The sequence below is a fragment of the Mus caroli genome, unplaced genomic scaffold (genome assembly GCF_978045245.1).
Source record: "Mus caroli unplaced genomic scaffold, Mus_caroli_1 scaffold_8, whole genome shotgun sequence".
Lineage (NCBI taxonomy): Eukaryota > Metazoa > Chordata > Mammalia > Rodentia > Muridae > Mus > Mus caroli.
In genome coordinates this window covers 77,959,882-77,983,033 of record NW_028227263.1, presented here as the reverse complement: position 1 = coordinate 77,983,033, position 23,152 = coordinate 77,959,882, and the positions used below count along the sequence as shown (strand labels likewise).

At 41.1% G+C, this 23,152-nt stretch overlaps 1 non-coding gene and 1 pseudogene across 1 annotated transcript; one reads left to right on the top strand and one right to left on the bottom strand.

Moving 5' to 3' along the window:
* The window catches only part of LOC110297960 (small ribosomal subunit protein RACK1 pseudogene), a 103,332-nt pseudogene that overhangs the window by 65,954 nt on the left and 14,226 nt on the right, over positions 1–23,152 (top strand).
* LOC115031623 (small nucleolar RNA SNORA21) lies at positions 17,426–17,562 on the bottom strand. Its single transcript, XR_003837296.1, has one exon. It is a non-coding gene; the product is annotated as a small nucleolar RNA SNORA21 (small nucleolar RNA).

The window sequence follows — 23,152 nt, the reverse complement described above, 5'->3', positions numbered from 1 at the left end:
CTAATGGTGAACATTTTAAAAAAGTTAGTGTTTTAGTAGCTAGAGTAGAAAAGAACATGGAAGTGGAGCTGGGTCCAGCTAGGGCAGGGATATCAGCCTGCATTGGGAATGCTGAGGCAGGAGGATCTTGAGTTTGAGACCAGCCTGGCTACCTCACAAAAGCTTGTCTCAGAAAAAATATGGAAGTAGAGTTTCCGGTGATCCTGTTTCTCTATGTTTTTATTGACAGCTTCTTGGCTTTGAAGTTATTGTAAACCAGACACTATGTTGTTGTACTATTTTTTTCTTCTTTTTTAATATTTATTTATTTTTTATTAGATATTTTCTTTATATACATTTCAAATGCAATCCCAAAAGTTCCCTATACCCCCCCTCCGCCATGCTCTCCTCCCCACCCACTCCCACTTCTTGGCTCTGGCATTCCCCAGTATTGGGGCATATAAAGCTTGCAGTACCAAAGGGCTTCTCTTCCTAGTGATGGCGGACTAGGCCATCTTCTGCTACCAATGCAGCTAGAGATGCGAGCTCTGGGGTTACTGGTTAGTTCATCTTGTTGTTCCACATACAAGTTGCAGACCCCTTCAGGTCCTTGGGTGCTTTCTCAAGCTTCTCCATTGTGAGCCCTGTGTTCCATCTTATAGATGACTGTGAGCATCCACTTCTGTATTTGCCAGGCACTGGCATAGCCTCATATGAGACAGCTATAACAGGGTCCCTTCAGCAAAATCTTGCTGGCATATGCAATAGTGTCTGGGTTTGGTGGCTGATTATGGGATGGATCCCCCGGTGGGGTAGTCTCTGGACAGTCCATCCTTTTGTCTTAGCTCCACACCTCCTTCCATGGGTATTTTGTTCCCTATTCAAAGGAGAAATGAAGTATCCACCCATTGGTCTTCCCTCTTCTTGATTTTCTTGTTTTACAAATTGTATCTTGGGTGTTCTATGTTTCTGGGCTAATATCCACTTATCAGTGAGTGCATATCTAATGACTTCTTTTGTGTCTGGGTTACTTCACTAAGGATGATATCCTCCAGATACATCCATTTGTCCAAGAATTTCATAAATCCATAGTTTTTAATAGCTGAATCGTACTCCATTGTGTAAATGTACCAAATTTTCTGTTCCATGTATTATTTTTGGTTTTCTTTAAGTCCTTTTGATATAATACTTTATAGACTGGTCATCATGGATTGTCTTATCTAGCATATAGAACACTGAGGTGATGGAAGTGGCTGTGGCTTGGACAGCAGCATTGTTGCTCACACTGTGGCTGAGAACTCTGGCTTGGCTCTAGGGTCTACTGCTCATGTATTTGACTTATCCTTTTTTTTTTTTTTCCCTAATGGCAGCCAGGCTTTCCCCTAAATCTGGCGTTTACTGACAGGACCAAAGAGCGTTATAGAAAACCTCTGAGAAACAAGTGCTCAGTTGAGAAGTCCTTTGCGGAATAAGATACCATCCATGTATAAGCCTACAATCGTTTACTTCAGTCTCTATTTCTCCATTACTCTACCAGAAATTTGAATGTTTTCAGTCCCTCTGTGGCATGAGTAACAGAAATGAATGGAGTTTTCTGACTTTGGTTATATGAATGTAAAACACACTAGCTAGGAGTAGTACACACTCTGTAGTTCTCATAAAGCAGAGGCAGGGGGATCACAAACTCAAGGCAAGCCTGGGCTACATGGTGAGCTTCAGGATAGTGTAGCCTACATAGGAGTTCTCCGTCTCAAAAACTTAAAATAAAATAAATAGAAGAGATGCTTTTTTTTCCTGAAGTAATTCCTAATTACCTCATCAATAATATTGTGTCTATGATAGAAAGTCATAAGAATTGACCAATAGGAAATATTTCTTCTTATATTAAGGAGGCCAATTGCTTTGAATATGGCTTTGATTTTGGATATTACCCTAGAGCCATGTTTGGCATAGAACCCTGATGAAGTTGAGAAAAATTTCTTGGAGAAAGGTCATGTGGCTATAGTTTCAGTAGGTTAGCTCATTCATTGGAAAAGAGGGAAGTGATCTAGAGCTTGCTGGACTGAAAAAGGACCCAGGGCCCAGAGAAACAAAGTCTTGGGAGCATATGTCTGGACATAGGCCTCAGTGGCATCAGTCACACTGATGGTGTTTGAGTCTATGGAGCCTTAAGAAATTACTTATGGAGAAAAAAATAAGATTGAGCTATAACTGAATAAGGAATTAACAACAGCTTAGTATTTGTAGTAGGAAAGCTACACTCATGCCCACTTGGGTTTTATGTTAGTCAGCATTTTCTAGAGAAATAGAACTGATATAACAAATATCTATCTATCTATCTATCTATCTATCTATCTATCTATCTATCTATCTATCTATCATCTATCTAGAGAGGGAATTTATTAAAATGACTTGCAGGCTATGGTTCACCTAGTCCAACAATGAACTGCCAATGAAACATTCCAGAATCCAGTAGATGTTCAGTCCATGAAGCTGGATGTATCATCTGGTCTTCACTATATGCTGGAATCTCAAATAAGTAGGTGCTAATGCCAGTGAAGGAATGGACTTGCTAGTGATAGCAAGCAGACAAAGAGCAAAAGCTTTCTTTTGTTTCAATGTCCTTTACACAAGGCAAAACCAGAAGGTGTGGCCCAGATTAAAGGTGGACCTTCCCACCTCAAACAACCAGATTAAAGGCTAGTCTTGCATTCATATGATTGAATTAAGAAAATCCATCACAGGGCTTACACAGCCTCTTGGATTTTAGTTAATTCCAGATGTAATCAAGTTGATAACCAAGAATAGCCATCACAAAGTTTATACTTTGTACATTGCTCAAGAGTAATGACCACACATATAGTGTCCCCTGCCACTGGCACTGCTCCACTATCTCCATTTGTGAAATTCTCACTCACCTGTATGGCTTTTTTCCTGTTTTCTCCACCATGAGAAGGCTACCCATCTGTATGCCTTTGCTGATATTAACAGACACACAAAGCTAGATGTGTGGGAGATAGTTCCAAGTCACTTGGTGCATCGAATGCAATGTTCATCAAGGCTCTTGTTGATAATCACAACTAATTCAATTCAATTCAATTCTGCTTGGGCTCATAGGTAATTTCCTAGGTAACAGAGCAGAAAGTTCAGGGAGACTCTAGCCTAGGAAAATTAGGGGCAGTTTGTTCAGGATTAGCTTTTGTCCTTCAAAGTTTCTTTGCTTTATTCAAAGCATCAAGGGCTTTGTCTGTGACTTCATCAAATCAGGGTAAACACAGTATGTTCCTCATCCTCCAAAAGAAATTTCCTTTCATTGAGTAGGAGTGATCAAATTATCAACGTGTCTTTTTATTGGTCCTAAATTATCAACGTGTCTTTTTATTGGTCCTAAATTATCAACGTGTCTTTTTATTGGTCCTTAGATGTTTCCAAAGTTTCCCCTAAACTGAACATGTGCTCAGGGGATTTGATGGCATTCACTAGTTCTGTAGCCTGAGGGGCATGGCATATTTGGTCTAGGCTTAACAAAGCCTGCATTCATAAACACTGATTGAGAAAACATTAGTGTGTGTCTCTGTGTGCATGCATGCACGTTTGTATGTGTGCCTTTAGTAGTAGTAGAAAAACAAGATAGTTTCTATTTAAGAAGGAGAAATGGACGGGTTTTACCCAATATAGTTCTTCATTGGAGATACAGTCTTTTCTTAGTACCTATGGGAAATTTGCTTCCAGCACGTCCCTATGAACATCCAAGATTTCATCTATAAAGTGGCATAGCATTTTCATAGGAACTATGCACATCTTCCTATATATTTCTTCATATGTTTGTGCCCTAATTGCCTTATAGGATGTAGATGATCATAAAGCATTGTTATATTGTTAATGTGCTGTTTCAGAAATAACAATAATGAGAAAAACAGCTCAGGTTTCTTAAGTATAGGTGCAGTTATTTTGGCACTAATACTGCTACTCAGAGGTCAGTTGTAGGCATAGATGTTCATATGATGGTCCAACTGCATAATCTTCAAGAGATGAAAGAGAGACTGACAGAAAGAGAATGAGTTTGGGAGGCTGTTTAGGGGAATTTTAATTTTACTGAACACTAGGTTGGAAAGCTTAGTGGGTAGGCTGATTCTGTTGTGAGAGTAGAACCATTGGACTGAGCAGGGGGTCCCCAATGGACAGGTTAGAGAAAGAGCTGAAAGAGCTGAAGTGGTTTGCAACCCCAAAGAAGGAACAACAATATCAACCAACCAGATACCTACCCCCCAGAGCTCCCAGGGACTAAACCACCAACCAAAGAATACACATAGAATGACCCATGGCCCCAGTCACATATGTAGCAGAGGATGGCCTTGTCTGGCATCAATGAAAGGGGAGGTCCTTAGTCCTGTGAAGTCTTGATGCCCCAATGTAGGGAAATGCCAGGATAGGGAAGTGGTAATGGGTAAGTGGGTGGAGGAAACACCCTCATAGAAGCAGGAAGAGGGGGGATGTGGATGGGGGACTCCAAAGAGGAAACCAGGAAGGGGATAATATTTGAAATGTAAATAAAGAAAATATCTAATAAAAAAAAGGAAAAAACCCAGAGGCACTGAGCACTCAGCAAAGCAAGGGTGCTGTGGCTTCTCTGTTTTCACTTTTCATCTGTCAAGAAGCTTTGTTCCCAAAGGTCCTACAATTATTGACTTATGCTCTATATTCATCTTTTGATATGGTGGCTCTAAAGGGGACAGATACCAAAACGATCAAGTGAGTCTTCGAGTCTTCACTTGTATTCTTTGCAATTGTGTTTTATTTTTATTTGTTTGGGTATGGCTGTGTGTCACGGGTGTGCCTGGTGCCGACGGGGCCACAAAGAGGGCATCTGATCCCCTGGAACTAGAGTTACCAGATGGTTATGAGCTGCCATGTAGATGCTGAAAATAGGACCCAGGTCTTAACTTTTGAGCCAGCTCCTCAGTAGCCTCATCCCTACACACACACACACACACACACACACACACGAGGGAGAGAGAGAGAGAGAGAGAGAGAGAGAGAGAGAGAGAGAGAGAGAGAAACACATAGACATCTACATCACTTTTCATCTGTCAAGGAGCTTTGTTCCCGAAGGTCCCACAATTATTGATCTATTCTCTGTCTTCATCTTCTGATATGGCGGCTCTAAAGGGGACACCAAAATGATCAGGTGAGTCTTTGAGTCTTTACTTGTATTCTTTGCATATTCTGTGTCTGGTGCACAGCACTACATAGAGTATTTAATGAATTTGTGAAAAGAAGAAATGAGATGTATATACAGAGAATCTCCAAGGTTTTGAATATTATAATGATTAAAAGTATAACCCTGGGAACATGCATGCATTCTTAATTTATCCTAGAAGTTCTTACCTCTACAATGTCAAACACGTAACCCAAAACCTTGAACACCTCTAAATATCGGCATTGGTTTGACACCCCACATCTACATGGGTACACCCCATATCTACAAGGGTATTTGAGAAAAGCAAAAGTCAATGACAGGCTCACATTCAAAACACATTGTTTTATTTGAACCCATTCATAATCTGACCACTAGGGTTTTTTAGAAGCAAGCTTCTTAATCTACATAAAAAGAAGAATCTTTTTAATGGTTACCACATGGAAAGAGACACAAAATAGTGACACTGTCCTGGCATGTTCCCTGGAGGTTTAAGCACCTTTTTTTTTTTTTAACTTGGCATGAGAGGCCCTCACATTTTTTGCAGAGTTCACAGCTGTTTGGACTTAAGATGTAATTACATTTCATTATCAGTGTCAGATAAAACACACACAGCCATGTTGGCCCAAGTAGAGCCATAGTGATGGGAAAAGAGAAGTTGGCCATGAAAAGTTAGACTCAGAGATACAACTTTGATCCTTTAAAAAAAAAAGTTCTTCATCATGAGACTTCCCTGCATGCTTTTTGGAGGGAGTTACAGTAGAGACAATGGATGTGAGAATATGAGAAGATTTATGTGACAATTCTCAGCAAGATTTATTTTGATACAGTGTACTGTATCAACATGTAAAAATCTAATAAATATCCATCTTTAAAGAGGGGACTGCTCTAATTTTACTGTTTCAGAGAAGAGGTTTGGCAAAAAGTCAGAATGTGCATTAAAAACACACTTTCAAGAAGTCTAATAAATAAACCCTTTGAAATATGGTTTCCTAGTGAAAGGCATGTTAAATCATTTTGATAAAGAATCTAAATTAGATCTTTAAATAAGAAAGGCGAGTCCCCTTAACTTATTATTTATAGATCGTTTGGAAATAAAATCTATGCAAACTGACTTCTTCTTCCATTCTTTATAAGGAAATTGTATTGTCAAGTTTTAATAGCCCACATGGTTAGCTGGAGAATGTTCTCATTTAGAAGGGAGGCAGTGGCCATGGGGACAGTATTCAAAGATCACTCATGATGTACTGGACTTTGTAGAGCTTCATGGAAAACCCTTACCTTATTTTGCTGTGTCAAGAAATTAAACTCACAGGCCCTGGACGAAGAGTTCTTGCTGCAGGCTAGCTGTGTGACATTGAGCAAATATACCTTTCCATGCCTCAGTTTCTTAAATTATAATTGAGACCAATATTAATACCTGGCTGATAGACTATTGGAAGGTTAATTGATTTTGGATGTTAAGAATGCTTGGCAGTGTGTTGGGTCTACAGAAACTGACAAGAGATGCTAACTCAGAACAGAATCACTGTTCATACTAGGGCCCAGAGACTGAGAATGCTTACAAGTATGTAGTTGGTTGTTGATAAAGTCAAACTCTACATGCCAGGTATGTTTGCAAATATGCCCACATCTGTGCTCATTTACAGTCATGCACCTTATTACTTCCACCTCAGACTGTGCTATCATTCATCCATCCTGTCATGCTGTGTGTGTGTTATATCTCTAGAGTATAAAACATGTAATCTAGTAAATTGGATGACCAACTAAAAGTTTTTATTAGCCATTTTGAATTATATTGTATACAATATAGAATACATATTATAGACAAGTCCTAACAGATGATAGTTCAATATATGATTTTCAACCTTATGATAGTACAAAAGCAGAAACTGTACTTAGGATTTGGGGATTTAACCTTTGCCTGGGGTAGCAGAATTTGGTTTGATCCTCTCTTGGGATGCTGCACAGCAGCATTTATCACCACTCACTCAGCCAAGCTATTCCAAAGTGAAACAGCTGACACCCTGCAGTAGAGAGTGTTGCCAAGGCCTTTATGATTGGGTAGTCATTAAATTACATGAGCTATTCAACAATTTTATTACAAAACAAGATTAGTATTAGATGCTTTTGCCCAATTTTTTTTGTTAGTGTAAATGTACTTTGATCATGTTTAAAAGAGAGTAGGATAAGTTAAGATGTTTGGTAGGCTAGATGTGTTAAATACCTTTTAGATTATTATCCAACTTATGTTGGATTTCTTGTGACAAGTACCATTGTAACTCAAGGAAGAACTCTGTACAATATAGTGACCATCTAATTTTCTAATCATACTATGTTACATATGATTCATATATATTATGAATGTGACTGTATGCTAACATAGACATAGACTTACTTTATTTAGGCCATGCATTGGGGATTGCATGTAACAAGAAATAGCCTGTCATCTGACTCCACTTATAGAAGTGAGGAAAGACATGTCAATAGTAACAGTAAACTGTGTTGACTTTCTCTGGTCAACAGGGATACATGTTGGACCTAAGTCAAACAATGGTACAAGAGTCGTTGTGCAACATTTTTTTTCCTGGGGAGATTAGAAGCCACATCTACTTACCCCAGATATGGAACCAATGACAGGCCAAAGGAAAGACACTATCAAAATCCAGCTTTGTGAACAGTGAGTTTGATTAGGGTTTCTTACAGGGATATGTGTGAAGGAGTTACTTATAGGAACAGAGATGACTCAAAGACAGTTGCATCACCCTAGCATGATTGACAGCTCACAAAAGATGGGACCATGGAGCAAACTGCACAACATTCAGGCAGCTCAACAGGTAGCAAGTGTCTTTTCTAGCTGACTCAGTTAGTTTGAACCTTTTCCAAGAAGCTGGGCTGATTTTTGCTCCCTCCAGGCTACTTGAGTGGTCTGCTTAGGAGGCAGGGTTTATATAAACGTCTTCTTTGCTGCTTGGTTCCTCTCTGCTTCCTTCAGATAGCTGGGCTTGTCTGAGAGTGACTCTGAGCCCTCTTTACTGTCCACTCTTACAGAGGGAAGGTCCTGATGAGTCTGGTTAGTTTCAGCAACTTCCTTCTGTTTTGAGTTGTTGACTTTCTGGTTTCAGGAGCTTCCCTGTAGGACGGGATGTTTTAATCTGGGAGGGATATGCTTCCTAGCAAGAGTCAAGCCTTCTCTTGCTGCAGACTGAATCAATGTAGGAAACCTAGTTTTTCCATTAGACTCCATTAGCTAAGGCAGAATTTCAACTTACTGGAATTCTTAATTTCCTATGTATTTTGGATAACTGAGTAACATCTCAAACCAAGAACGTCCAGGGTATTGCTGATGGCAGATTGTGCTGACTACACACATCTTGGTCAAGTAGAAAGAGCCTATGTGTCTGTCAGGCTCTGCTGAATGCCAATTCTTTCTTTGCTTTCAATTGTGCCATGAAACATGTTAATACTAAGTGGCTATTGCTACAAGAGGGAAATGATTCTTTCATACAATTAGCATGTGTACATGCCCCAAGCTTTGTGCACGACACAGTCTGCATGTGTATACAAAGAACATTGTTAGTTCAAGGGAATTGTGGAGAATGGATGAATCTCCTGGCTTTCTGATACTTTCATACAGAGTCAAATGCTAACACAGGAATTACCTGTGACTACATAGTCTTTTTGTAGACTCAGAAAGAACTAAGGTTTGGACTGGATAAAAAGATGGGCTCTCTTAAAATGACAGGTTGGAGCCTCTCTGGATTATGTAGCAGAGATTTTAGAAGCTCTTCTCTAACTAATATGGGATCAGTTATTCTTCTCCTTGTGTTCCCCAAGTGAGCTCAGAATTCTTTACCCAGACTCCAAGACCTGTTTCTTCCTTTCGAAGGCAACACACTATCTCCAAGAAGCATATGGTTTGGTGGAGACCAGAAGATGCTGTGTGTAAAGGAGCTGATATTCAGTCTTAGACTTAGTCATCCCTACCAGGCACTGATGTAAAAGACACTAGATTAAATATTCCACTAGGGTCAGAGTGTCACATAGGTTATCTTGTTCCTTTATGGACTTTGTAAAAGCCTCCATGGAAGCCTCTCGCAGTGACATCACCCATTTGTCATTGCCAAAATGGCGACAAATCGAAAATTGAGATTTCGCAATTCTGATTTGAAATGTGACTTCTGTGTGTACACAGGAATGCAAATTAAGTGGGAGATTTCTTTGCGAAAGATAGTTTCAACTATTTTAAAGGGAGTACTTCTTTTTGTAAACGCTGTGTAGCATCATTGAGGCTTTAATTCTCAGGCCTTTTAGACTTAACAATAAATTACACTAAGGAAGGCAACCTCTCCATTTCTTTGGATAATCATACTCAGGCTGGTGTCAAGGGCCAGCATTTCTTATATTAAGGCAATCCATATCTGTGCATATCCACTGCAACCAGTGAAAATGAAGCTGCATCCTTGATTAGTAAGTTCTATTTTCCTGTAAGAGGAGAGACATTTGGCAAGCCAGTGAAATGTCAGAAAATTACACATTCAAAAGCTCCTCTGAAATTAAAAGAACACCATGAGATGTGACATTCTTAACTTCTTCTCCACTCAGTAATTGTTAATTAGATTAATTACTGTCTGGTAAGCTGAGCTGAAAACTTTATTTTTGCACACTTAGGGGTGAGGTCAGTTCCTCTGCTTGCTAGGGGCTGATCTTGGGGCCTTGGAAGCAGCTGTAGGAAGATCCTTAGCCCTAAGATGATTGCAGCCACTGGCAAAGAGGAAACAAAATGTCTCAGTAGTGTTGGAGGGTCTGTGCTTCTGCCACCAATCCACTTGTGGATTAAATTAAGCATTCCTCTTGCTAGGGTTCCCTACCCTCAAAAGTACCTCAGTAAATGGCTTGATATCTTAACCCTTCTAAGAAATGAATCATATTTTCTCTGTCAGACTTGATTGCTGTAGACTATTAATTCAGTCTGTATTGATCTCAAGTCCATATTTCTTACTGTTTAGATCGGAAATTATCTCACGCCATTAAAATGCCACTAAGTTACCGAAGCCCTTACATCCACTGTTCCAGAGGCCAAGTTCATCCTTGTGGAGCATGGCAGGATTTGGTATTTAAATCTGATTTTCACCCCTTAATTTCTTGTTCCTTTCTCAGTGCAAAGACTTTTATTATCTGGGGCAGGGAAAGGAGACATGGTGCTTAAATAAAACTGAAAGACAGAGCATCTTTATGGGGAAGCTTGCCAGACTGCCTTACTCTAACAATTTTCTCTGGACCTGGAAACTTCTAAAGAAACATTATCTAAAGGGCTTCTTGATAATGAGAGTTCTCTTAGTTTTTCAATTTTTTCCAAAATGTCTAAGAAGACATGAAAAGGGGAGAACTAAAAATTGTATCAAGTTTTCCCAATTATCCATGGTAATATATGGATTCATTATAGAGGATGTGGACAAGTCTAAGTAGTGTAAATAAGAAAATAAAACCTGTCCACTGGTGTGTAGTCATTAACATATGTATTTTAGCAGAAATAAATTATGCAGTACACTGGGCATAGGATGTGACCCTGTATGTTTGGAGAGTCACTTTAGGTTGGGCTTTTTAGTGGACGAGTGTCCCTGCATTGTTTACTCACATATCTCCTGGGTCATCATGGCTAGCTTTAGAGATCGACATGGGGAACCCATCCTGAGGTCTAGTACTTTGATTTGAGCAGCTGCTGGCACATGTTTTATTTTTTCCCTGTGGCTTAGACATTCTTGGTTCTCTGAGCAGGCACACAACTGCCTACGTGTGACAATGGCTTAGAAGCATTGGCCTAACACATCAAAAAAAAAAAAAAGGTTGATCATATGTTTTTCATATTTTCTATATTGAGCACCTGAATTTAAGGCACTTGTCACACAACTGTACTTGGTTGAATCAGCAATAATTTATACTGTTTCATAAATCATAACTCTGAATAGGAAATGGAGGTCTATTCTTTCCTGGCAGCCGAGAGAGTGATTCCACGGCATCTCAGGAGTAATATGTGGTACCTTACAGGATACCTAGGGTCAGTTTGGCTTTGGACACAAAGCTCATATTAGAATGGGAAGTGCAAAGCTCATGTTCTAACAGGAAATAAGAGTGAACTTTACCCATAGCCATGCCGAGTGGGTCAGTTGTAGCAAAGAAACAGAATGGAGCTTCCCAGTCATCACTCACACCCTGAATGTTAACAGAGGTCTTGCTAAAAACACCAGTGCAATGAGATTTGGACCATTGACACGGTCAACATGAAGTGGCATTCCTGCCCAAGTTTATGGAAAAGATTTTGTCTTGACAGGTAGAATCAGATTGACCACAACTTCCATCTAGCTAAGATCCTAGAGGGAATGGGTTTTTTTTTTTCACCCTATCAGGAGAAAGGAATTGGTGGGAGGAAGTATCCGAGTTGTAATGATTACCTCTTCCTACCAACTTTGGGAAGCAGAGTACAATTATCTGAGCTGAAGCAAAGCCAAGAGCTTGGGTTAATGTCTTTACTCTTATAAGACTTGCCAAGGGGCTGGCTGTTAATGACCCTCTGGGTTAGAACCTAGCTTCACAAGGGAGAAGAGACTGAGAGCAGGCTTAGGATTTCCAACTTTCCATCAGGCATTACCTTGACATTTGCTTAGAAGGATATGCACCAGCACTCAGGGCCCTGGAAGGCCTTTTTGATTTACTCCAAATAGCAACCATTCTGAAGCTGGTCTTCAGTGTTGCTGTTGAGATAGGAGATCTCTGTTTAATAGTACTGGCAGATAATACTACCATGTTGGGTTGGCATGAACCTGGGGTCTGCCATGATTTCCAACAGTCATGGCCTCAGGACCTGGTGGCTGTAGTGAGCCTGCATCAAAAACATTTAGACTTACTCTTTATTTCCCCTTCCTAGGTCCCAGAGTTCCCTGTCCCATCATTCAGCTGTGCTCTACTGTAATATTTCTCTCATTCTTTCTCTCTTATGCATTTAAATAAGTGTTACTTTCAGATTACTTGGAGATTTTTTTACCCAAATTATAAGCATACATTTGTCTTTTCAGCACAACTTTAACAACAACATCCATACACATTAGGTCCAGTCTAGAAAGAGTATTTACATGTTTCTGGGATCCTGAGAAGTGGACAGGATGTATCATTTTATAGATGAGAAAATTGAGACCAGCATTATTGAACAATTTACCCAGGATTCATAGCTAGTACGTGGTGGGCCTGGTGCAACAGCCAGCCATGACTGTCAAGTGATATCAGAAAGGCAAATGTCACGTGACCTTAGTTACTATTTCCCCCACAGTATGTCGAGGGAGAAATAAGTGCTTCAGATCTCTGTACTGAGCTTCTTACGGTAGGTTAAGCTTTACTTACATATGAGACTTACATGCTTATGACATGTGTGTTCTACAGGGCTTCCCTGGAGTCACTGTTCTGTCCTGTCTGCCTTTCCAAGTGCTCACAAGTCCCTTTTCCCAGACCTCTATGCTGCTGTGTTCTATCTTTCAGACACTCTCCATCTCCCTTGGTCTAGATGCTTCTTTTTTTTACCCCCTAATAGCCGTGCCCCATCTGCTGACCTCACCCCACCTCCTGTGGATGTCTTTTTTGATTTAGGGCCAAGCTGTTGCTCCCAGGTCAGAAGGGCCTCCCTCTGGGAGGAGCTGAGTTTCTCATTCTCCTTCTTGGCAGTCTCTGGGGTTGCTTCTGGGGAATGACATGTGTCTCTTCACACCACACCTCATTTGGTGCCTTTGTTTTCTCATTTCTTTTCCAAGTCTTGGCAACCGAACAGCACCTCAGCACAGTTATAAACTTTGAACACGAGTTGTCACTGATGCTTTCCAGGATTGAAACTGCTGTTATTTCTTCACCTTTTTCCCATCGGAGGCTAAATGTCATCCCTGAAACAGCCCTGAAAGGCCTGGCAGCTTACTGGCCATAGACAGGAGACTCCATTCTGAAAACAAGCTTCCTGAGCCATAAAATTGGAAGAGAAACAAAGAGGTGCCAATCGTTCATGGCACAGATTCTTGACTACAGGCAGTCCTTTATTCAACAGACACTTAGAAAATGTCAGCTTCTTAATGGGGCAAGCATGGTGGTGGCTTTCAGGACTGTGATGTGCCAGAAGGCAGAGGAAAGAATGTCACAATGTGACAATAATGATTTCAACAAGAGTAAAAATTAGGATTAGGTGGCAAGCACATTCAAGGGCTAGCTAGAGGCAGAGACCATTAAACAATTTTGGGAAAGTCAGTACTCAGCAAATAGATCTTCGGAAAGTAGTAACAGCAGCCATGAAATGCCAAGGGAGACTCTCTCTCCTCACCCACACTCCAACACATGCACAAGTGGGATGGGGAGAAAACGCATTTGGGAATTGATAAACAATGATAAGAGATGGCTTTCTAAAGCAGTGGTTCTCAACCTTCCTAATATTGTGACCCTTTCATAGAGTTCCTCGGGTTGTGGTGACCCTCAACCAGAAAACTATTTACATTGCCACTTCATAACTTTAATTTTGCTACTGTTATGTACCATAAAGTAAATATTTGATATGCAGAATATACAACTCTTGTGAGAGTGACATTTGACCTCGGATGGGTCATGCTCTATAGATTGAGAACTGCTGTTCTAAATGCATTGGATAGATTTCTGTTGGAACTGGTGGGATAGTTAGGGTGCTGTGCTCATCCAGGAAAGATAGAAGATATTCTGTCCTGCTGCTGTGGCAGGGGGCTGGGAAAAGATGCTTTCAGATCTTGAAGCTAGGAGGTGTGGACCTGATGGGTGACTTGAGTAGAGATTCTTTTTTTATTATTATTAGATAGTTTCTTTATTTACATTTCAAATGTTATCCCCTTTCCTAGTTTCCCCTCCAAAAAACCCCTATCCCCTCTCCCCTTCCCCTGCTCCCCAACCCACCCACTCCTATTCCCAATCCTGTCATTCCCCTATACTGGGGCATAGAACCTTCACAAGACCTTGGGCTTCTCCTTCCATTGATGACTTACTAGGCCATCCTCAGCTACATATACATCAAGAGCCATATGTCCCACCATGTGTTTTCTTTGATTGGTGGTTTAGTTCCAAGGAACTCTGGGGGAACTGGTTAGTTCATATTCATGTTCTTCCTATGGGGCCTCAGACCCCTTCAGCTCCTTGGGTACTCAAAGACTATGACTGAGGCAATTTTAAATCATGAATGTAGCCAATTGGTGAGACAGAACATGTAAGCATTGGTGTGATGGAAAAAAAAAATCATCACATGGATAGTGACTTTTCTACTAAAGAGATAGACACATGGGCATGTTAGTCCTAGCTTCATATTTTGCAATGAACATATTTTATCCTTATCTAGCCCACATCAGTAGGAGAACCAGTGTCTGAAGGCTCAAACATCAAGGAAAAAAAATCAATTTTTCTCAGGGTATGGGCAAGGCAAGAGGATTCTGCTAACACAAGCCCCTCTTGTCTTTTCCTTTTGGGATACTGTGGTTGGAACTCTTCTGTGGTGTGGGACAGGCTTGATTGGCTATGTGCTTGACACCCTTTTGTCGTGTTATGTGATCTTCTTTACCATTTCCCTGGAAGCCATTCTCCCACCTCTTTATAAATGACTCAGGGGAGCCAGGGACTTGTTGAAGACTCTTGGACTCCAAGATGAAAGAGTTAGGATAGAAATCAAGACCTTAATTTCAAAGGCTCATGATTTCCACATGTGGCCCTGCTCTCTTGAAAAGATAGATCTGTTCTCCAGAAAACCATGGTGCTTTAGAGGCACAGGCACAGTAATCATGAGCATTGTTTATATGTTCCTGTCCCTTCATGTCCCCTAAGGAGTGATCACACTACATCCTAGTCTTCTGAGGAATCTAATTTCTCACCTAGGTTTAAGGATGAAGTAGCCTGCACAGAGGCAAGGTAGGAAGTGGACTTTAGATAAGTTTAACTTAAATTTTGCTACTATTTTGGGGAATGAAAGATAGAAAAATAAATAAATTTTGGGTCACAAAGACAAGAAAAACATAATAATTACAAGTAGAGATATCTTGCAGTTAGTCTTCTTGATTTAACTCTTGAGAAAAATATTTGATTGATCATAAGACAGTGCATTTCATTATACAAAATTTAGAAGCTTGGACGAGAAATAAACTCATTTTAAAATTTGCTTGTATGAAAGCTGCCTAGAGACCAGAAAGTTGTTCCTTTGGCTTATTTCTGTTTCTCTAAAACTGAGAGGACAGAGCCATTAGCTCACTAAAGGAGAAAGGGATGCACGAGTTCACTATTCAAGACAGGCATGATTACATGTTGGTGCTTATGCATCAAGAATTGACAAATAGACAGACAGACAGACTAATTCAGACATTTATGTGGCCGTGTGTCTCAGTATGCAGTGAGACCGGCAGATAAAAGCAATGAATATAGGATCAAATGACTGAGGTTGTGTAGAGTCCTCTTTTCCTTCCCAGGAAATGTTTCCTGGGGAGTTGTGTGATGGATTGTTCCTTCAGGGAATGGTTAGTTTCCTGTGGTCTTAGTTGTGGGTTTTGGATACTTAACTCCTTACCACCACCACCACCACCACCACCACCACCACCACCACCACCAGTACCAGCACCACCACCACCACCAGTACCAGCACCACCACCACCACGAGTACCAGCAGCAGCAGCAGCACCAGCACCAGCACCAGCAGCCGCAGTGCCAGCAGCAGCAGCACCACTACCACCACCACCACCAGCAGCAGCAGCACCAGCAGCAGCAGCAGCAGCAGCACCAGCAAGCAGCAGCATCCCTAGCAGCACCAGCACCAGCAGCCCCCTCTCCCACCTTCCCAGCTTGGTAAGCATCGGTCCATGCAGTGTGACTATGTCACTAACTCAGTGTGTCTCAGTCCATTCCATGAGTGTATTCCCAGCATGAGTGGGAGTTGCATTCACTTGGCTAAGGAGAGCCACTTTTCCCTAATAGAAGCAATGTATTATGTTATAGTTTATCCCATTGTTGTGGTATTATAGTGTGGACTCTGTGTTGAGAACACAGTGTTTCCTAGTGAGCTTGTTGTCTCTTGTGGTCTACTTCTTTTTAATTAACAATAATTAATTAAATAATTAATCATTTTAGATTCTGTATTTATCCCCGATCCAGTCCACCCTCCAACTGTTCCACATCCCATACCTCCTCACTACCCCCACCCCTGTCTCCAAGTGGATGTCCCCACCCCCACCCCACCTGACTTCTAAACTTCTTGGGGCCTCAGTCTCTTGAGGGTTAGGTGCATCATCTCTGAATGAACACAGACCTGGATGTCTTCTACTGTATGTGTGTTGGGGACCTCATGTCAGCTGGTATATGCTGCTTGTTTGGTGGCTCCACTTGGGAGGGAGAAGAAAGCAATCACAAGTGGGGAGGGAGAGAGGGGTCTGCAAAAGAGAGAGGGGCAGAGGGGAACCTGATCTAGTATTGGGTGAGAGAAAAGGACTGAAGCCCTGAGAGCAAGCAGAAAGAATGGAAACAGGAACCCTCAGGAGATAGGAGGTTGGGGGTACCCTCTAGAATGCACCAGAGACCTTGGAGGTGAGAGACTCTCAGGACTCAAAGGGAAGTACCTTAGATGAAATGCCCAACAGTAAGGAGAGGGAACTTATAGAGCCCACCTCCAGCAGGAAGACAGTGCATCAAATGAGGAAGAGGGGGACCATCCCACAGCCATAACTCTGACCCATAATTGTTCCTGTCTGAAAGAATTACAGGGATGGAAAAGGAGAGGAGCCTGTGGAAAAGGTCTAGCAATAGGCCCAAAGTGGGGTCCAGTTCAAGGGGAGGTCCCAAGGCCTGACACTATTACTGAGGCTATGGAGAGCTCACAAAAAGGGATCTATCATGACTGCCCTCTGAAAGACCCAACAAGCAGCTGAAAGAGTCAGATGCAGATATTTGCATCCAGCCAATGGATGGAAGCTGCTGATCTCTCTTGTTGAATCAGGGAAGGCTGAAAGAAGCTGAGGAGCAGGGCAACCCTGTAGGAGGACCAGCAGTCTCAATTAATCTGGACCCCTGAGATCTCTCAAACACAGGGCCTCCTGTGGTGGTCTTCTTCTTCTTCTTCTTTTTCTTCTTCTTCTTCTTCTTCTTCTTCTTCTTCTTCTTCTTCTTCTTCTTCTTCTTCTTCTTCTTCTTCTTCTTCTTCTTCTTCTTCTTCTTCTTCTTCTTCTCCTATCTTGTTACAACACAGATTGAAGTTAAACAATACAACACGTTGTCACTTCACCCAAAAGTGGTGTTTTTGACTCTGCCTCTTCTTGACGGCTCAGTGGGTCACTAGCAAAAAGCTCACTGAGTGCTTTTAAAAGGGGAAGGACTACTTCTTATTATGTGACCTTGAACATCCACTTTTCACATTGGGAGGCCCCCTTTGGAGAACGCCACAGGTACCAAGTTGGTGGATTCAGTAAGCTTTGTCACTGCTCTTCTCATTTTTACTAAAAATTTCCCAGCACATCACACATCTCCTTCTCTAGACTTCCACATAACTTCTTTCGTTTTAATGGCAGGGAGCAGCTACCAACTCTGACACACATGAAGAATCCAATTTTCTTTGAAATGAAGAGAAAGAAAATACCACTAGTGAGCCTTCATCATTAATTTGCTCTTTACAAAATATAAAATCACCTGGTTATTGCAGTCCAAACAGACATCAGCCCTTTTCGTGAAGGGCTTACACTGTGGAATACAAATCACACTGGCCAAGTATAAGGAATAGAATTACTGCCGCTTCCCACTCTACTAACACGGAGTCCAGGTAATGTGGGAGCTACTAACAGCCTAGGAATATGGGAAGCAATGACGCCTTGTCCTTCTTTCGTTTTGGTTTTTAATTTAACTTTATTTTTACTCTGTTTTTCCTTTAATTGTGAAGGTGCATCAACCCAGGATAGACTGTGACAATCACAAGTACATCACTAGGGCTGAGGCCTCAGAATCCAGCCTAGTGTTTCGTCCCCTACATAGCAGGGATACTGCAGGGAGTTTAAAGCACTCTGAGCTCCAGAGCCTGCACATCCTCTATCCCACTCAAGCCTCATCTCAGAGCTCTACCTGGGGCACCATGGTTGCTGGGGCCTTTCCTACAACTCATGGTAAGACCCAAACTGAGATGCTTGCTCTGTAACATAAGAATTCTCTCCCCTGGACCTCCATGTGAAGAATCCTGAATAATACAATATCCTAGGGGCCCCAAGAAGTAGAGAGCAAGGATATTTCACAGATACTAAGAGTCACTAGGATGCCACTCCTTACTTACAATTAGATGTCAGGGAGGGGAAGGAACCTGTGATCATTTTAAGTTCTAGCAATATTTCTGCTCCTTTTCATGAATGTCTCCAACATTCTTGTCTATTAATAGTCACTGTTTTATGCCAGGGTTTGCAATAAGATATCCATAATGGTTATGCAGTTTAATCCCCATAACATCCACACATGGATTCTAGTCTTAACTAATTGCTTATCCTTCAAGGATTAAGTCAAAGAATAAAAGCATAGATCAGTTTAGATAACTATGAGCAATGTCTTAGGTTCTGTCAGAGTGAAAGATTTCTCTCCTTTTGTCCTTCTGGGATGTGTAACCCTAGCAGTTTCTTCTCTGTGGTTATTCTCCTAGGTAAGGCACCAGGTCTGCTCATGTGCATTGACTTTTCTCTCCTAATATGTCTTCTGTAAAATTAGCATTTTGCCCATCAGCCTCAATTTTAAGATTGGATTTTATATATGCACTTGAGATTAAACTAAGAAGTAAAATATCGGTTTTACAAGCTGCTTAGTCAGCCTGTGGTCTAGATGTCTGGATGTGTAGTATTTATTCTTCCTGTTTAAACACTTAGTATCATCAAGGCAGGAGAAAGGCTCAGATGGATGAGATAGCATAATTTGGCCACTCAGTGTCATCTTTGCCAGGACCACGGTGTACGTCTGGTCGGACATACTTAAGCAATTACCACCTTGAGCAGAATGGCCCTTTCCTTTGATTTTGCACATCCCCACCAACAAAGGCAGTTGTGCAGTGAATATATAAGACCTCTCTTCAAGAAGAGGAAGGACCAAGAGCCACATCAAAAGAGCGATTGCGTTAGGAGCTTCTAAATGCCAAGTCTTAAATCATCCTAGCAAATTGTTTTTCTGCTTGTTTCCCTTCTGGTCTCCAAAGCTCCATGATGGATTGCTATTGGCTGGAGAGAGGGAAGCTTATGGTATTAACCTAGTTGCTAAGACAATTAAGGGCATCTGTTTTCCCCAAATAATAGGTCTTGTTTTAAGAGTGTTGACAATAGCAAAGTTTTGATGAAGAACTCCTTGACTTAGATCTTGGAGATGGCTGTGTACTACAGTGAAGATGCTTGTGAAGAGTAGAGAAACTTATCCAGAATTTCATTTCTCATATTGTAGGCAGATATACTCACTGGGAACACTGCAAAATCACCCTTGATATTTTTTATTTCAGACAAATCTGTTAATAATGAAGCTGGTGTTGACTTATACCCCATGTGACTATTCCTGAGGATGACTTAATTGCTTTCTTAGGGTAGAAGGATGAAAATAATTTCCTGCTTTTCACAAATCCATTTAGTCCTAGGTGACAGCATCAAAGCCACAATCATGTGTGATGACTGGTCTTCACTGTCAGCTTGGTGAGGAGATACCCGTTTGGATATATATATATATATCCAACATATATATATATATATATATATATATATATATATATATATATATGTTGGTATTTTCAGAGATTTTAAATGAAGGAGAAAGACTCACCTTAAATGTGAGTGGTACCATCACATGGGCTGGGGCTTCAGATTGAATAAAAAGAGAAAAAGTGATCTGAGCACTTTTTTGTCTCTGTTTCCTCATGGTGACATGTCTGCTGTGCCTTTCCTCCATAACGGACTGCCTTCTCATACCAAGAGCCAGAACAAACTCTTCCAATTTCAAGCTGGTTTTTTTAAACAAGTTTTTGGCACACATAGTAAGAGAGGTAAGTAATGCATCATTCTTGCCTGTCTTGTCCTTGACACTCTCCAGGTTCTAAGATCCTGCTTCCTCTTGGCTGCACTCAGGTTAAAAAGGACATGGCACTTTGCCCCATGTTCTCTTCAAAACAGAACATTCACTTTACCTGTCTTCAATCAATCACAGATTTTACATGATCTCCATAATGAAAATAATAAAAGGTCCTCAAATTCCAGGACTTTGAAAAAAATCCCAATAATATTCTCTATTGTAGCAATACCTGAAATCAAAAGTATATGCTTTCCTCTTTGTCTCCTTACAGTCTCACATACTTTAAAAAATGCAGAAAATGTCCCCTTCATTATAAAGCCCCAGATTTCTCTTTTATCATCCATAACTAACCAGTCTTCTGGGAAACAAAAACCACCTGATTTCCAACTATAATAAAGAATGGCTTCTACCATTCTGATGGTAAGAAAGCTTGGTGTGGACTTGAAGCAGATATTGGAGCCCAGCTGTTTCCGATCTCTCTCCTTCCTGGCTACCATGTACTGAGGAGACCCTTTGCCACCCACCCGCACCATCATGTTTGTACTGCCACAGTCCTAAAGTAACAAGGCCACATGACTATGAATGGAAATATCTGAGTTTTGCTCTTTTTGAGTATTTTTTTTGTTATACTAACAGAAAGCATACACACACACAATTTGGGGCAAAATAAATTGCAATGAAAAAGGCCAATGGGTGTGTTCTTCTTGGCTTGAATAGAAGCCACAGGCTTTTAACTTTTCTCCCATGAACTTGCACTGGAGAATCCTTCCTCCCTTTTCAGTGAAAGTCTAATCTCTCTGAAGCAGAAATGTTATAGCTCCATGATGAGTGGGGAGAGCATAGTATGAATGGTTGTTATAAAACATTGCCTAACTTGGCAGGCTTTATGATCTGTACTATATGTTTTCCCAAATATTGTCTTTTAACTACTTATCTTTTCCCTTTTTTTTTTTTTTTTTTTTTTTTGTCATGAAAGCAACGCACAGAATCTCAAGAATCAGGTCCATAAAACCACACTGTCCATTTTTGTAAGGATTATGATACATGGAGAGGTTGATTTTCTAGCCTCTTCTGCTTGCCTTCTGGCAGGAATAAAGACTTTCTTGTTCTTGCATCTCACCGGATGTTACCTTATGTGTTCAGACTTTCACTGCTATGGTCCTAAAGTTTGTGTTCCCTTAAAATCTGTACCCTAAAAGTCTAATCACTGGTGTTATATGAGAGGACCCCTTTAAGAGATGGATAGGCCAGGGGAATTGGACTCTCATGAATGGGTAAGTCTCCTAAAAAAAATCCCATGAGCAGGCAAAAAAAAAACTCTGATACTATTACTGATACTATGTTATTCTTGCAGACAGGAGTCTAGCATGGATGTCCTCAGAGAGGCTCTACCAGCAGTTGACTGAGTCATATGCAGATACTTATAGCCAACCATTAGACTGAGGCCAGGGACCTCTTTGGAAGAGTTAGGAGAAGGACTGATGGAGCTGAAGGGGATGGCAATCCCATAGGAAGACCAGCATTGTCAAATAATCCAGACACCTGGAAGCTCTAGAGACTAAGCTACCAACCAAAGAGCATACACAGGCTGGTCTAAGGACCACAGCGCCTATGTAGCAGAGGACTCCTTGTCTGACCTTAGTGGGAGAGAATGCACCTAATTCTGTAGAGACCTGATGCCCCAGGGAAGAGGGATATTTGGGGATTGGTGTAGGGGAAAAAGGTGGAAGTGGAGAGGAGCACCCTCTCAGAGGCACAGGGGAGGCATGATGAGGTGGAAAACTCTCAGGGTGAGAGACTGGGAGAGGGACAACTTCTGGAATACAATAATTAATTTAAAATTCTGCAAATTAAAAATAATAAAATAGAGTAAAATTCTAGGGAGTTACATGGCTCTGTTAACTATGTGAAGAAAGAAGAGACCATGCAAGAAGGCTTTATATCAGATGCCAATTTCCAAATCTGCTTGTAACTTCACTTTTCCCTTTCAAGTCTGCAGAAGTAGGAGTATAAATTTTGGTTCTTTATATACCACTCAACTTAGAGTATCCTGTTATAGTGGCCTAAATGGACAAAAACCAGTGTAAACTAAGACAGAAGAACAGAAGTAATACCAGGATTAAGTTGAAAGGGACTTATTTCCTGCAGATCCCTGGGTTTACCAACAACAAATCATCACTCCTGTCTTCTTCTAGACGTTTCAAAGTGGAATGAATAGAGTAGGGCTATTTCTTTCAGAATAGCATGACCTGTGCTCAATGTTCCTTAGGAATTTATAGGAATAGAAACTTGCACCCAGTATTTGCCTTGGTGGACTTTTAAAAATTACATCCGTTTGCCTATTTTATTTTATCTTGAAAATTCTTTAAATGATCTAATTTTTTTATTCACTTTACATCCCAATTGAAGTCCCCCCTCCCTCCTCACCTCCTGGTTTCACTCTTATGAATCCCTACCACCTTACACCTTCCTTTTCTCTTCAGAGAAGGGGAAGACCCCTTGGGTGCAGGCCCACCCTGGGACATCTAGTCCCAGTAGGATGAAGCCCTTCCTTTCCCACTGAGCCCATCCAGACTGTCCAGTACAAGAAGGGACTCCAGTGGCAGGCAACAGAGTCAGAGACAACCCCTGCTCTAGTTGTTAGGGAAAACACACAAAGACCAAGCTGCACATCTGCTACAAACAAGTAGGGGTCTAAGTTCAGCCCTTGCATGCTCTTTGGTTGCTGGTTCAGTCTCTGTGAGTTCCCATGGGCCCAGGTTAGTTGACTCTGTAAGTTTCCTTGACCCCTTCAGCTCCATCATTTGTATCCCCCACTCTTCCACATGACTCCCTGAGATGCACTTCATTTCAATATAATTGTGATTCATACTGTAGAGTTATACTTTG